The sequence below is a fragment of the Arvicanthis niloticus genome, chromosome X (genome assembly GCF_011762505.2).
Source record: "Arvicanthis niloticus isolate mArvNil1 chromosome X, mArvNil1.pat.X, whole genome shotgun sequence".
NCBI classification, from domain to species: Eukaryota; Metazoa; Chordata; class Mammalia; order Rodentia; family Muridae; genus Arvicanthis; species Arvicanthis niloticus.
In genome coordinates this window covers 109,052,529-109,067,096 of record NC_047679.1, presented here as the reverse complement: position 1 = coordinate 109,067,096, position 14,568 = coordinate 109,052,529, and the positions used below count along the sequence as shown (strand labels likewise).

Sequence of the window (14,568 nt, the reverse complement as noted above, 5' to 3'; positions counted from 1 at the left end):
GGTAGAATGCGGTGCTGACAACTACCCCTACCCTAGTTGAAGTTTAAAATTATGAGTGCTGTATAATGAAATGGTGATTTTTATTCTGTCCTGGTGGTAAAAAGGGATTTGCTGATGTGTAAAATGAGACAAAGATAAATAACAAACAGATGTTCCCACAAAATGTTCATTAAGTCCCTGCCTAGTAAAAGATGCTGGATTACATGTGTTCAAACTCTAAATGTGTTAGAAAATAAGGAGCTTTTATACCTTAATGCTCAATTTAGGAAAGACTATATAACTTTCTCAGTAAAAATCATAGTAATCAGTGACTTACAGTCTCTTCCTCATTTCAATGTAGCTTGTCATGACCATTTTTAAACGTCTCTTATTGCTTTTCACAGGTCCAATTATCGAAGCAGACATCACTTTATTGGGGCTTATGAAGTGGGGCTAAGCTTTTATTTAACCCCAGATAGGGGTATTCTCCAGGTGAAAATTACAGCTTTTACTTGGACCACCTGTATATGACTATGCGGCGTGAATGTGTGACAATGATTGTAGGGAGCTAGGAAGGGAGATTAGCAATAAGACCCCCTTTGTCATCCTGCAGCTCTTCCATAGTCATAGCAAATGTAGTATTTTCTGCTGTTTTAAGTGATGGAATATCTTACCATGCTAGGCAATGCAGGTAGTTCTTGTTAAAAAGATGTATTTAATTGTGTGTATGTGGGTGGAGGGGTATGTGCACATGAGTCTGTCTGCAAAGGACAGAGGTATTGGCTTCCTCTGTAGCCAGATTTACAGACAGTTATAAGCTACCTGCATGGAAATGGGAATGAAACTTGTTCTACAAGAATAGTACATGTTCTTAACTGCTGAACTATATATCCAGCACAGAGTAGGTAGCTCTTGATGCATTGTATTACTTTCAGCAAGGCCTACTGGGCACTGCTAAGTCACTGATCTGATGTGTTAAGTATTAGTTAATTGTTCTCTTTAGGGAAGTTACATATGAACTTTATGCTCCAGTGATAAGAAGAAATCTCTAGTTTTATGTGGGGAAAGTGGTACCAGAAAAATATAATACTTGGTCCTGTTTTTGAAAGATGGTAGAAGTTTATTAGGGCAGAGAACAAAAAACAGAACAAAACAAAACAAACAACGCATTTCAATCAGAGGGAACCGTATATTTAAAATTACAAAATCTAAAACAATATGAGAAACTTTTGAACCCTCAATGATTCATTTTGCCTTTGTGGCTCAGGTTCCTTATCTATAAATAGATGTAGTAACAACACCTAGTTTATGTATTTATAATGATGAAATGATTTAATATATGTAGTTTAGAATAGTTACTTGTACATGGTAAATGACATACAAATCTTAGTTCTTATAATTTTGATTTCTGTTGTTTGTTCTGTGGTTAGGAAAGTAGAAAAATGTCAAGTTAAAGTAATTAGTGTGCAGTAGGGAGCAAGTTATTTACTTATACTATACTAAGGATGAAGATTTTTTTCTCTTTTAGGTGATGGAAAACTGTTATGGGGTTTTGTCCTGAATTTCAAATATGTGCCCAGACTTGAGTTTTAGAAAGACCATTGTTTTTGCCTTCTGATAGAGAGAGAAGGGAGAAAGATCTGGAAAAGTGGAGTCTGTGAGGTCACTTATAAGTATTTAAAAGACTGCGGAGGATCTAAATTAGAGGAGTGGTGTTAGAAATGAAAGAGCGGTACAATGTCTGCAGAGAATGGAGCAATTGTGTTCTGTTTGGCCTACAGTGTTGAAACTGAATAACCCTATAGGGAATATATGTTCTCCAGTTTGACCTAGGCTCCTTATTTTATTACATTTTAGATTTACAATATTTGGCTGGCTCTTTTGTAAGGTGGTGGTGGTGGTGGGGAAACATTAAAAATGACCCTTAAAGTAGGAAAAAAGAGGACATGATATCAGGAGGGAATTAAGGGCTGCTGTAGGGGTAGCTATGATCAAAATACACTCTATACATGTATGATATTTTCAAATTATTTAAAATGAGTCCTAGAAAGGCAAATTCAAAGCCTACTTTGACATTCTTTCTCTATCACAGTCACAGTGGCTATCAGGAAACAAATGATGAACTGGGGATGCAGTTCACTTACTTAGTAGACTACTTGCTTAGCATTCATTGAGCCTTGGATTCAGTCAGCACCACCCCATAAAACCAGAAATGGTAGTGGAAATCTGCAGTTGCAATACTCCTCATGTGGAAGCCAGAGGATCACAAATTCAAGGGGAGTTTCCAGCCTTATATATGTGAGTCACTACCCCAACAAAATAAACAGGGAAGAAGGAATAAAAACAAAAGGAGGAGAAAAGGCTACCCTGTGAGCAACCTATGCCATTCCTGGATATATAACCAAAGGTCTTCAACTTCTAGCACAGAGATACCTGTTCATTGCTGAACTATACACAATAGCCAAAATGTAGAATCTACCTAAATGCTTATCAGTAGATGAAAAAATAATGAAAAGTGTGGTACATATATACAATGGAATGTAATTAATCAGAAAAGAAAAATGAAATAGTATTTGCAAGAGAATGGATGAAAGTTGAGATTATCTTAAGTCAAGTATATCAGACTTGGGGTGATAAATACTGTATGTTTTTTTCATATGTGGATCCTAGATTTTTATTTTGATACATATATACATGCATGTATAAATAGTATATGTCATAAAACTAGAAAAAAACACGAGAGAGAGTATTGTAGTTAGTGTTCTATTGCTCTGAAGAGACACCATGGCCATGATAACTCTTATAAAAGAATGTAATTGGTCCTAGCTTACAGTTTCAGAGGTTTAGTCCATTGTCTTCATGGCAGGAACCATGGTGGAATGCAGGCAGACATAGTTCTAGAGAAGGAGATGAGAGCTGATATTCAGTCTGTAAGGAGCAGCAAGAGAGAGAGAGAGAGACACTGGGACAGGCTTGGACTTTTAAAACCTCAAAACCCATCCCCTAGTGAGACACCCTCCAACCAGGGCATACCTCCTAATCCTTTCAAGTAATGTCACTCCCTGGTAACCAAACATTTAAATTATTAGCGTATTGTGGCCACTCTCATTTACATCACCATAGAGGAAAAATAATTTTCTTAACTTTTCATTTATGTATTATTATTATATTATGCATATTTGTGCTTTTGTACTCTTGTCACAGCACACCTATGGAAGTCAGCAATCTCCAGGAATTGATTCTTTCCTTCTACCTTTTTTACATGGATTTCAGGGGTTGAAATCCATGTAAAAAAGGTAGAAGGAAAGTTGGATCCTCAATCTTACATGACAGCCATGTATATATCTAAGTCATCTCAGCATCTTGAAAAAGAGATCTTAAGGAAGGATTGGGGATGATGAAGGTAACTGAATGTGTGTGGAATGAAGAGGATGGGAGTTAGGTGGAAAGCAGACCACCAGGAGGAATGCAGGAAAGGCAGAGGGTAGGATCCAGGGAGAAGGATAAGCCATAACCAAATTGAAAGAAAAGTCTATCTATAAATATTAGAAACAGGCCTTCAGTTAAAGAGATAAATATCCACTAAAGGCACAGATTTGGGAATCATTTATTAGCTTACACGTGATAGCTGAAACAATTTTGATTAATGATATAATGTGGGGCAGTGCCACCAGACAGAAAACTTGGTAAGGTCAAGAGGATTCAGGAACCCCTAGAACATGTGACCATGACACCTCATGAAGAGGACTGTGACAATCCATCAGATAGGACAACACCTGAAGTCCTTCCACATGTAGATGAGGTATCCGTAACATCTCAGAGCAAGCCAATAGAAAGCATCTGTCTTTAGACCCCAACCCACCCCAAATGTTTATAAAATCCTATCCATGGGGAAGAAAGTGCTTGAGTTATTTCACTGAAGACCAGGTGAGAATGCCTGTCTTATGGAACAGTAAGGCTCCAGGGAAGGAAATAGTCTCCTCAGGCTCATGAGTTTGAGCACAGGATGCATAGCTGCTGGTGGTTTTTTTGATAAGCTTTGCACAGCTTTGCATATGGGACCTGCCTAGCGGACATAAGGGTGAAGTGCTATAGAAGCAGGGTTTATGAATTATACTTTGCCCTCATGTTGGCCCAAGTCTCTCTTTGGTTCTTTGTTCACCAAAAATATGAGATGTTCCAACCACTTGCTCCCATCATCATGAGCTCCACCATTCCTTTCCGACCATGATGGACTATTCCCTCTTTAACAATGAGCCAAGTAAGTTCTTCCTATTTTAAGTTGCTTCAGCTGTTTTGTCACTGCAGCAAAAAAGTAAGTAACAAAAATTGCATTTACAATGCTGGGAAGAAAATTCTGAGCTCAGTACGAAACCAGTGAAGGGCCCAGATGTAATGCTAAATGAAGAGAGAATTTCAGACATAATATAGACCATTTGCTCTTGAAGTATGGTTTATGGGTCCCTGGGGCTCCCCAAGATTGTCCCACAGGCTTTAAAATGTCAAAGAAAATTTAAAATAATTCTAAGATGTTTCTTGCTGTATCTGCTGTGTTAACAATTCACTGAATGTGCAAAAGTACATGTGAATAAGACTGCTAGTGACTTGGCAAGAATTATTATTCTGCATTATTTAGTCATTTTATTCTTGGCTATTGCATACTCAACATTAGGAAAACAAAACTAAACTCAGTAATGTAAATGTGAAAGCAATTTTCACTTAATAAATTGCTTTTTATAATTGATAGATACTGATCTTATTAGTTTTAACTTTGACATTTTAATATCCTATATATCAAAATGGGAAGGATTTCTGATGCTTTTGATGTATTCTAGAATATGATGATTGACTTGCAAGCCCAGCTCACAGATTTTTACATGAAACTCTAGCTTCATGCATTTGACAAAGCATGGTTATTCTGTGTTACTGGGTATTTGGCAGGCATAAATCCCAAAATAAAGTGGGCCCATTATTTTAAGAATAACAACTAACTTTTTATTCTTGCCAAGGACAAGTATAAACTTTTAAGTTCAAATTAGACTTTTGACACTTATTTCTGCCATCAGGAACTTGAGAGCTTCCCAATACTTCATGACTCTTTGTTGATGAGGCCAGTGGTAATATGAACCAATATGATTCAAATCTTGTGTAATTAAATGTGTTACCATCTGGAAGATTTTCATAACTAAGCAAATCAATATTTGTCAAATCATCAATATATGATGATATAAAGTCATGCCTGGAAAAATCTATTAGAGTGCAGAGATGAACACTGATTTTAATACAACTAAGTCTTAAAAGTTCATTAATATAGATTCAGAGTCCCCATTGTTCTAAATGAAACTACCGTTGTCAAATTTTAATGTACTAGTAAAGAATACAAAAATTCTCTGAAAAAAACCTACTCAAATATTTCTCCATTATCTAACTCTATGTTTGTGAGGCTAGATTTTCTTTATACACTTCAATTGAAGATCATAAAATAGGTTTAGTACCAGTACATCAGGTACCTACATGAAACATCATAATAAGCCAGTATTATGTATAATAATGTATACTAATAAAATTTTAAAAATAATTTAAAAATGAATCTCACTGTTTTTTATAAAACTGAAATTATAAAATAGTACAATAATCCCACTGGTTTTGCTTGTTTTGTAAAACATTGTTATATTTGTAAATGATTTATATTAACATACTGGCTATGTTATATTTTAAATAAATGATCATAAAATTTCATAGTTATAATTTGAGTAGAGTAAGTTATAATATATATAACCACCAAAAACCAAAGTAGTTTTAAAAAATATATCAGAAGAGGGCTTGCCACAGTAGAAATATGGAGGTTAGAGGACAACTTGTGTCCTTTTTTTCCTTTTACCATGTGGGTCCCAGGAATTGAACTCAGGTCATCAGACTTGGCAACAAATACCTACTGGACCATCTTGCTATCTTCCCAAAACAGTCTTTGGGGGTCCTTTATATCTTTGAAATATAGAAAGAGGTCTCAGTACCAAAAAGCTTTTGATCTGGACTGTTGTTATAGAGGACTGAATGTTGTGAGGAAAATATATGGTAAAACTATCAAATTGTTAGGCAGCTGCAGTTTCTATAAGGAATTGGAGACAAGGAAAATCAGAACATGGAAAATATCACTAGACCTAGAGCTAGTAAAATATCACTTTACCAGCAATAAAGTAAGTAGAAAACTAGTATGGATTTGAGGGATTAATAGAGACATAACCATATCAAAGATTTTCGGAGCACAGGAAAAGAGGGAGTACATTCCAAGCATGATGACGAGTATGAGAAATGTTCCAGACATTAAATTGAACATAACACTTTATTTTTGATTTTTTTGAGACAGGGTTTCTCTGTTTAGCTCTGGCTTTCCTGAAACTCACTCTGTAGACCAGGCTAGCCTTGAACTCAGAGATCTGCCTGCCTTTGCCTCGCAAGTACTGGGATTAAAGTCATGAACCACCATGACCACCACCCAGCTGTACACAGCACTTTTAAGGAAGAGCAAGTAGACTATCTATGACAGAATAAATACTTCATGTTAGTAATGAGAGTTTAGTTGGATAAACTGTGTAAAGCCACATTATGAAAAAACCATAAAGACCAAGGTAGGAGATTAAGTTCTTACTGGCAATGGGAATCTCTTAAAGGTCCATAATTCAGTATGAGGGTATTATGAAAGGGATATTTTATAAAATTTTATCCAGAAATAACATAAGGGTGAGAAGGGGAAAAGAACATAGTAGTTGGAATGGAAAAGATATTAGAGTAGTGTAATGGACAGAACTTGATGGATTGGTAAAAAAGGGTTCATTTTACACTGGCTGACTGAGAAGTCAGGGATGCAGTTGATGAAAATTGAAGGAACATAGGTAGACTCATCTTAAGTAGTTAATGACTATGTTGTTATTTTATTTGTTGAATGTCTTGGATTATCTTAATAGAACTATGGATGTTTTGAGACTAATCATCACAAAGTGATCATTGAATTAGGAAAAAATGAATTAATTGTATGAGGAGCAAATTAGGTAATCAGGAGCCTAGGAAGTAAGTCCTTATCTTCTTAGGTTTCATTAGGAGTAGTCAGTGAAGAAGGCTAAACACATGACTGGAGACTTTTTGAACAAAATAATATTATATTGCAGATACCAATTTGAGAGTTTCAAGATTAGATGAGCTATGCAAAGTTCTACATAGAACAGGATGTCTCACATATAATATAAGTTCTCTGAAAGCTGTCTTAATATGTCCCCAGTTTTTCTCAGTAATATTTCCAAAATGCCTGAAAGTAGATTTGGTGACTAATAGGCAATGAAAAAATATATACTTGGCTACCAAGTGGTAAAAATTTTTAGTAAACCTTATAAATACATCTAAGAAAATTAATTAGTAGGAATATCTTTGAATACAATCCTCTCTATACACAGTGATGGTTTCTGTTTGTTTTTCAGTCCCTATTATTAGAATCCAGCATAGCATTATTGGCATATCAGTGAAAATAAGATAGATCATTCTCATATATAAGGCAACAAGAAAGTAGACGGTATAGGACTGTTTGCAAATCTTCCCAGACTACTGCACAGCTGCTAGCCTTAAGTTCTAGTCTTTTTAAGATGTGCTTTTCATCTGAGTAACCTTATTCTTATGAGTTCTTATGCATATATCATCCTGCATCAAAGTGAAGAATGCCTAAGTGTTTAAATAGTTGTAATTACATTTATTAAGACTTTTGATTTGAGCTTCAACTTATTTTGATACTAGTTCATAAATTTCAGTTGCATATCATTCATAAAACCCTTGTATTGCTTGGTTAACCTTAATTTAGTTGTTGTTGTTTTTAATGAAACTAATGTCTAATTTGATAATCTGTTTACTTCAGTTTAGATATTAGTAACCATAAATATGAAAAGAAAAATAAGTGATTTTAGTAGAAAACAGAAGTTGTCTGACATTTTTTGATTCCCTTATAAGCTAATGATATGAGAGTTAGTATTTTGGGCTAGAAGTTTTTATTAGCCATCAATTATTCTGTAACAAATTATGCCAAAATATAGTATGTTAAAGAGGTAAACATTTCAATGTTTTTAAGGGTTCAAAATCTAGAAATTGGCTGGCTAGACAGCCATGACTCCTGAGGATGCAGCTAACCTGACTGTAGTGGTTCTGTTCTCATCTTAGGGTTAGCCGGATGCACTTACAGACTCATACATGTGCTTCCTTCGGACCATAGTCCTTTATTCATCAACTTTACAGAGGACTGCTCAAGCAAGCAAACAAACAAACACAGCAGGTACCATTCCAGAGACTATAACTCAGGAAAGAATACCAAAGACAGAAACCAAAGGAATTTTAAAGTGTTGTTTCAGAAATTATATATCATCACTTTGAAGTAAATCAAGGATGTGTTAATACCAGGAGGTGAGGATCATTAGCATATAACTAAGGTTATGGAAAGAGAAAAGATAGACCCATTTTTCCTTGGTACATCTGTTTTTAAACGATTTTACCTTTTTCATTATTTGTTAGCAAACAAAATAGTAGGTCTTATTGTGGATTTTTAGTAATGAAACCAGGAACATATTCTGTTGGCTGAAGCATGAAATGTTGCAGTGTGCTATAAAGAAAAAAGAACTTAGAAAGTTGCAGGAGCTCGTGTGTGTTTGTGTATGTGTGAAATTATATGCATATATAATTATATGTATATATTTTATTCACTAAGATATATATATATATATATATATATATATCACATAGGCAGACTTTTTATTTATATTTTGTTTTATTGCTTTGTTGGGAATTGAACAGCAGGCTTCAAGCACTCTAGACAAGTGCTTTTTCACAGAGCTATGCCTAAGTTCTCTATACAATCTTTAAAAGCATCTTGTACTTACTAAAATACAGATTGAGAAGAAACTGAGAAGCTGAATTAGAAAGAGGTCAACATAAGGAAATCAAGATAATTTTCAATTTACTCCTGTACTTATAATTCCCCCAAGACAGCAAAAATGTTGGATATTATCAGCAGCCCCATGTACATTTCAATACTATTATTGAATTAATGTAAGTTAGTATGAACTGAGATACAGATCACAGTTAAATGTAGCTATTACATGCTGATTTTAATGGATATTTGAAGGCAGAGACAGAAAATTTGACTGATCCTATAAAAACTCGAATTTTATACAGATATAGATTTGCTAATAGTTCATATCTTCTCCCTTACCTTTTCCTATGTTACATTTTTAGATTAATAAGTGAAATTATTAAATGCAGGGTTTTGATGATGGGGTGGTAATTTAGACGGAAGCAGAACAATGCTGTCTTTCAGCAGATCTTTAAATCCAATTTTTAACTAAATTAATTTCGTGAGGGCTAGGCTGTTCTTTCTGAATCCTGAAATTATAGGTATTAATTTAGATTCACAAACCATACCCCATTTATTTCAAATAAAAGATACAACCCTGTACTTGTCTACAGAGCAAAAGGAAAGGATTAAAGGAAGAGAAAGGTTTCTTATTAATCGTAAAACCTGACTGTTTGAATCTGAGGAAGAAATTATGTTGAACATTTGTAGGGAATGTATTTGTGTATATTCATTTAAAAAGAAATATACTTGTGAATTAGGCCTTCCTTGTTTAGAAACAGAGACATATTTGATATTACAAAGGAAAATATTAAGTAAAAAAATGAAAAGTTTGGGGTTAGGTGATCATCCTTCAGGGGCTCCCTAGCCTTAACATTTGGAATGCTTATTCAATTTAGATATATGAGGTATAGTTCTTGGTTATTTTTGTTAAGAATATAAAATTAAATCTATAGGGTTTTTAGTTTTAGTTTAAATTTTTCCATGTGAACATTCTTCTCAAACTTTAAAAAGATTGATGGATGTTAAAACTGTTTTAATATATTCTTTGAGAATTACATGTAATATCCTTTGATCACATTCTTTTCCTTCCCCCAACCCAGATCCTCCCTTACCTTCCTACCCACCTGACATCATGTTCTTTTTCTCTTTTAAAAAGTAGAGTCTGGTTTGTGTTGGCCAGCTACTCTTGCATATGGGGCTGCCCTGGAGTGGCTGATAAACCCATTGTCACTCCACTGAAGAAACCTGCTTTCCATTCTTCCAGCAGCGATGAGTTGTCAATACTTCTTAGGCAGGAGTGGGACTTTATGAACACCTACCCACCTTCATGCTGGGACTTTGTCTGATTTTAACATGTATAGGTCTTGTGTGTGCTGTCACAGCATCTATGAGTTCATGTATGCATCTTCCTGTTATGTCTGAAAGACAGCGTTTCCTTAGAGCTTATACTTTTCCTGATTCCTGTTCCATATAAATCCCAAGCCTTGGGACGAAGTAACATGACAAAGATGTTCCATTTATGGATGACTGCTCCAATGACTCTTACTCTCTGTACATTGTCTAGCTGTATATGTGTATATCTTAATAAGCATCTACTATCAGAAGCTTCTTTGATGATAGTTGAGCCATTACCTTACCTATGGCATGTTCTTAAAGTCTCCTTTCCTTCTCAGGTTTAGCTAAGGTTGCTGTTCCCTATTCTCTCGCCCATAGGTTTTCTTTCATACTTATTCATTTATTGATCATATATACTTATTGTGTGCTAGGAGCTATTTTATGTACTGTAAATATATACATACGTACATACATACATACATACATTTAAAAGTCTGTAATAGAAGAAGCAATTAGAGTTACCTTGTGATTTGAGTACAATAAAAAGTCTCTGATGAAGCTTGTGCATAGAGTGATATAATTTAGCTTTTAAAAGGATCATGCTTTGGGGAACCTTAAGAGATAGCTTGATTAGTAAGAGAAGTTGCTCTTGCAGTCTAAGCATTAAGAGCTGAGCTTGCACCTTAGTGCCATGTAGCCACATGTATATGCATACCCCGACACTGTGGGGATTGGAGTCAGGAGGAAAACTGAGGCTTCCTGGATGCCAACCTCCAGATGTAATGACAAACCTTGTCTGCAAGGACTAATGTAGAAGGTGATCAGATGTCCTCCTTTGGTGTCAGCAATATACTCAAGAGCACATACTACCTCACACATGTACATACTCACACTCTTACCTCACCTCACACACAGTCCTGGTGGGCATTATTTGTATTGCTTCAGCCAAATTACTGAAATGCAGTTGAACAAAAAGTTGTATTTAATGTATACATCTTGATGAAATTGCAGATAAGTGTATATCATAAAAACATTTCAGTCTCTGTTATGATCCTATCAACCATCCTTCAGAATTTCCTCCTCCTATTTTTATGTGTGACAAGAGTACTTACCAGAAGATATACTGTCTTAGCAAACTTTTAGCTTGTTCTTATGATATTTTTAACAATTGGTATTATACTAGCTCTCTACAATTTAACTCTCTTGGAGTAATGAAACTATGCTCTTACATAATATCCGCTCTTATGCTTCCTCCCCTCAATCCCTGACTACCATCTCTTCTATCCTCTGATTCTATGAGTTTGGCTACTTTTGAATCATGATGTAAATCCTACCATTGTATTTGCCCTTCTGTATCTGCTTTATTCCTTTAGGACAATATTCTCCAGGTTTACTCACATTGCTCCAAATGTTAGAATTTTTTTCTTTTTAGGACTGAATAATATTCTGATATTTTTCATATATACAATGATAATATGTGTAGTCTTATAGATATGTACATTTTCTTAATCCATTCTTCCATATATGGGAATTGTATGTGTTTCTAGGTTTCAGCTTTTGGTTAGACTATTTCAGTGATCTTAGCACTGGAGATACCTCTTCAAGACACTTATTTCAGTTCTTTTTGGTGTATGTATAGAAATGGGACAAATGTATTTTAGCAGTTCATTTAATTGAGTGGAACTGAGACTACATACTATTTTCTATACTGACTGTACCAATTTTATTTTCACTAGCAATACATAACTACTTCTTCCCCTTATTCTTAGTAATGCTTTCTATCTTTTCCAAATCTTAACCACCCCTATGACTATGCAGTAATGACTATTACGATTTTGATTTGCATATTTCAAATGATCAGTGATGTGGAAGCCCTTTTAATATACCTGCTGTACATTTTACCTTCTTTGGAGAAGTGTTCATTCATGCATTTTTTTCCAGTTTTAGTCTTTCTTTTTAATTGTTACTGAGCTGTAGGAGTTCCTTCTATGACTTGAATAACAGTGTTTTATCAGATGGATGTTTGTTTTGCATATATTTACTCTCATTATATGGGTTGTCTATCATTTTATAGTTTGCTGTTTTGTATAAAAACTTTGGTTTTCTAAAGAAGAGATCATTAATGCCATTGCAAAGTAGAAGCCAAGATACCAAATTGAAAGCTCCTCCAGGAATTTAGGCAAGAGTTGATTGTTAATAGAATAGGACTAAAACGACTTTTAATATTGCAAAATATATGATTTTTTGGTATGGGATATGAAATGGAGACAACAAGGATGACTCCCACAGTTTTGGTCCTGTAGCAGGAGATGATACTTACTGAGGTGTGAAAGACTGTAGATAGATTAAGCTTAGCATGAGAGCGCTCAGGTTTAGACACGTCACTTTTAGATCCTTACTAGGTCTCGAAGGGTCAGTTAGGCCATGTATCCATTGGGAGTATGGAGAAGAGGTCTGGATTGTTGCTGTACATTTAAGGGATCATCACTATATCTATAATCAAAGCCAAAAGTGGGAAGGCAAAAAAGAGCTATAAGCATTGAAACTTGTGTTAGCATACTGTTAAAATGTTGCTGACAAGAGGAAGAATGTGCAGATAAAACTGAAAAGAAGTGGCCAGTGAGTGGTAGGAAGACAATAAGTTGTGACATTTTGAAATTATGAAGTTGAATTGCAGTTCCTAAACTCTTGCTCTACTTTGTCTGTTACCAGGGTATTGTCCCTAGTTCAGCAGGACTGTCATTACTTGTCTAACCTGCCACAGTCTTTTAACTGGCCTACTTGCCACCATTCTATTTCCTCTAATGTATCCATACTGCCAGTCTTTTTGATCTAAAACACAAATTTAATCTTGTCACTCCAAAAACTCTGTACTTTCTGCATGTTCTGCTGCTTTTCTCTTTCATGTCTCTCCATTTCTTTATGCAGATCACTGTACCTGCTGTCTACATACCTCCTCACCTGGACAACACTCATTCTTTATCCTTCTGGATTCAGTTTAGGATCTATTATTATCTGTATAGGCTTCTTTAGTCTTCTGTCTGTAGTTTAGTTTTGTCTGTGCATATTTCAAGACATATTTCAACAATATTTCATGTTGCTATGACTCTATTTTTAATTAATATAAAGCTTTTTGAGAACATCATGTATAAACAATCCATTTACATCACTTCCATCCTTCCCTCTAACACATCCCATGCTTCTTCTCTCCTCCTCAATTCATGATATATTTTGTTATATATATATATATATATATATATATATATATATATATATATATAACATGTGTGTGTGTGTGTGTGTGTGTGTGTGTGTGTATGTATGTATACAATCTACTGAGTCCATTTAGCATTGCTTATAGGTGTTTAGGGTTAATTATTTGGTATTGGACAAGCTATGCTGAATCTTGTCCCTGGAAGAAACTGATTCTGCCTCTCTCAGCAGCTGTGGACCATGTATAGCTCTTCATCTAGAGGCATGATTATCTGTGCACTCTTTCTTTTTATTTTAGGCTGTTTTTTTTTCTTGTAGGATAGTGACTGTTTTTTATTTTATCTTGAAGTATTTGGCTCCTAGCTAAGAGTGACAACACATAGAAGGTATTTAATGAATGCTAAATGAATGGATAAGTGAGTAGTCATGTTTTTCCTTTCTCTGGATATGTTTATAAAGTTATGATGATTTTATGTGATTTTGAGTTGTTTTCAAATCTTCAATTTAAAATTCTAATATAACTAGTTACATATATGAATGGAGGAGGGGAGGGGAGGCATGGGATATGTCAGAAGGAAGGATGGTAATGATGTAGAAGCAGTGTTTATGCATGATGTTCTCAAAAACATACATGATACAATATATAACAAATATGACTGATTTGTATTTCAGATGCAGGAATGATATACAGAATAGCAGTATGTTATGTGTTTGATATTGCCAGAATATCTTCTCTCCTAATGTATTCAATATATATTGTACATATTGGAATCCAGCCAATCATCAGAAATTATATAAGTTAGGTTGCTATATTTTCCTCTGTGGCACACCTCTACCATATAAAATAAGTTCTTATTAGGAGACTCACGTTTGTTCTTTTGGGATCATCAGCCATTTTAGACTTTCAAACAGTATTTTATAGTAATTTGTTGTAAGCTAAAAGGATAAAGTTTGCTGTTTTCCATTGGTCGATCTTAGTTCATAGAAATATAAAAGTGCCCATGATGAAGTATACCTGTTATCTAGCCAAAACAGTACTTTTATTTTTCCAAAAAAAAAGACTTAATGAGAAAGTATGTGTCTTTCTAGTAACCTCAAGTGGGTGAAAATATGTTGGGATAAGAATGTTCTAACTTAATCCAGTATTCCATTAT

The 14,568-nt window shown here is 34.7% G+C and overlaps 1 protein-coding gene across 14 annotated transcripts in view; it reads left to right on the top strand.

The window, feature by feature from the left end:
* Enox2 (ecto-NOX disulfide-thiol exchanger 2) overlaps positions 1-14,568 on the top strand; it is a 267,961-nt gene that overhangs the window by 34,823 nt on the left and 218,570 nt on the right. For 2 of the 14 annotated variants that reach the window (XM_076918956.1, XM_076918955.1), the window contains exon 1: positions 8,270-8,290. The exons of 11 other annotated variants lie outside the window; for them this stretch is intronic. The gene's annotated coding sequence lies outside the window, so the exon portion shown is untranslated. Of the gene's footprint in view, positions 1-8,269; positions 8,291-14,568 lie in introns of those variants that run through there. One more of the 14 variants, XM_034486329.2, reaches the window with a different exon arrangement.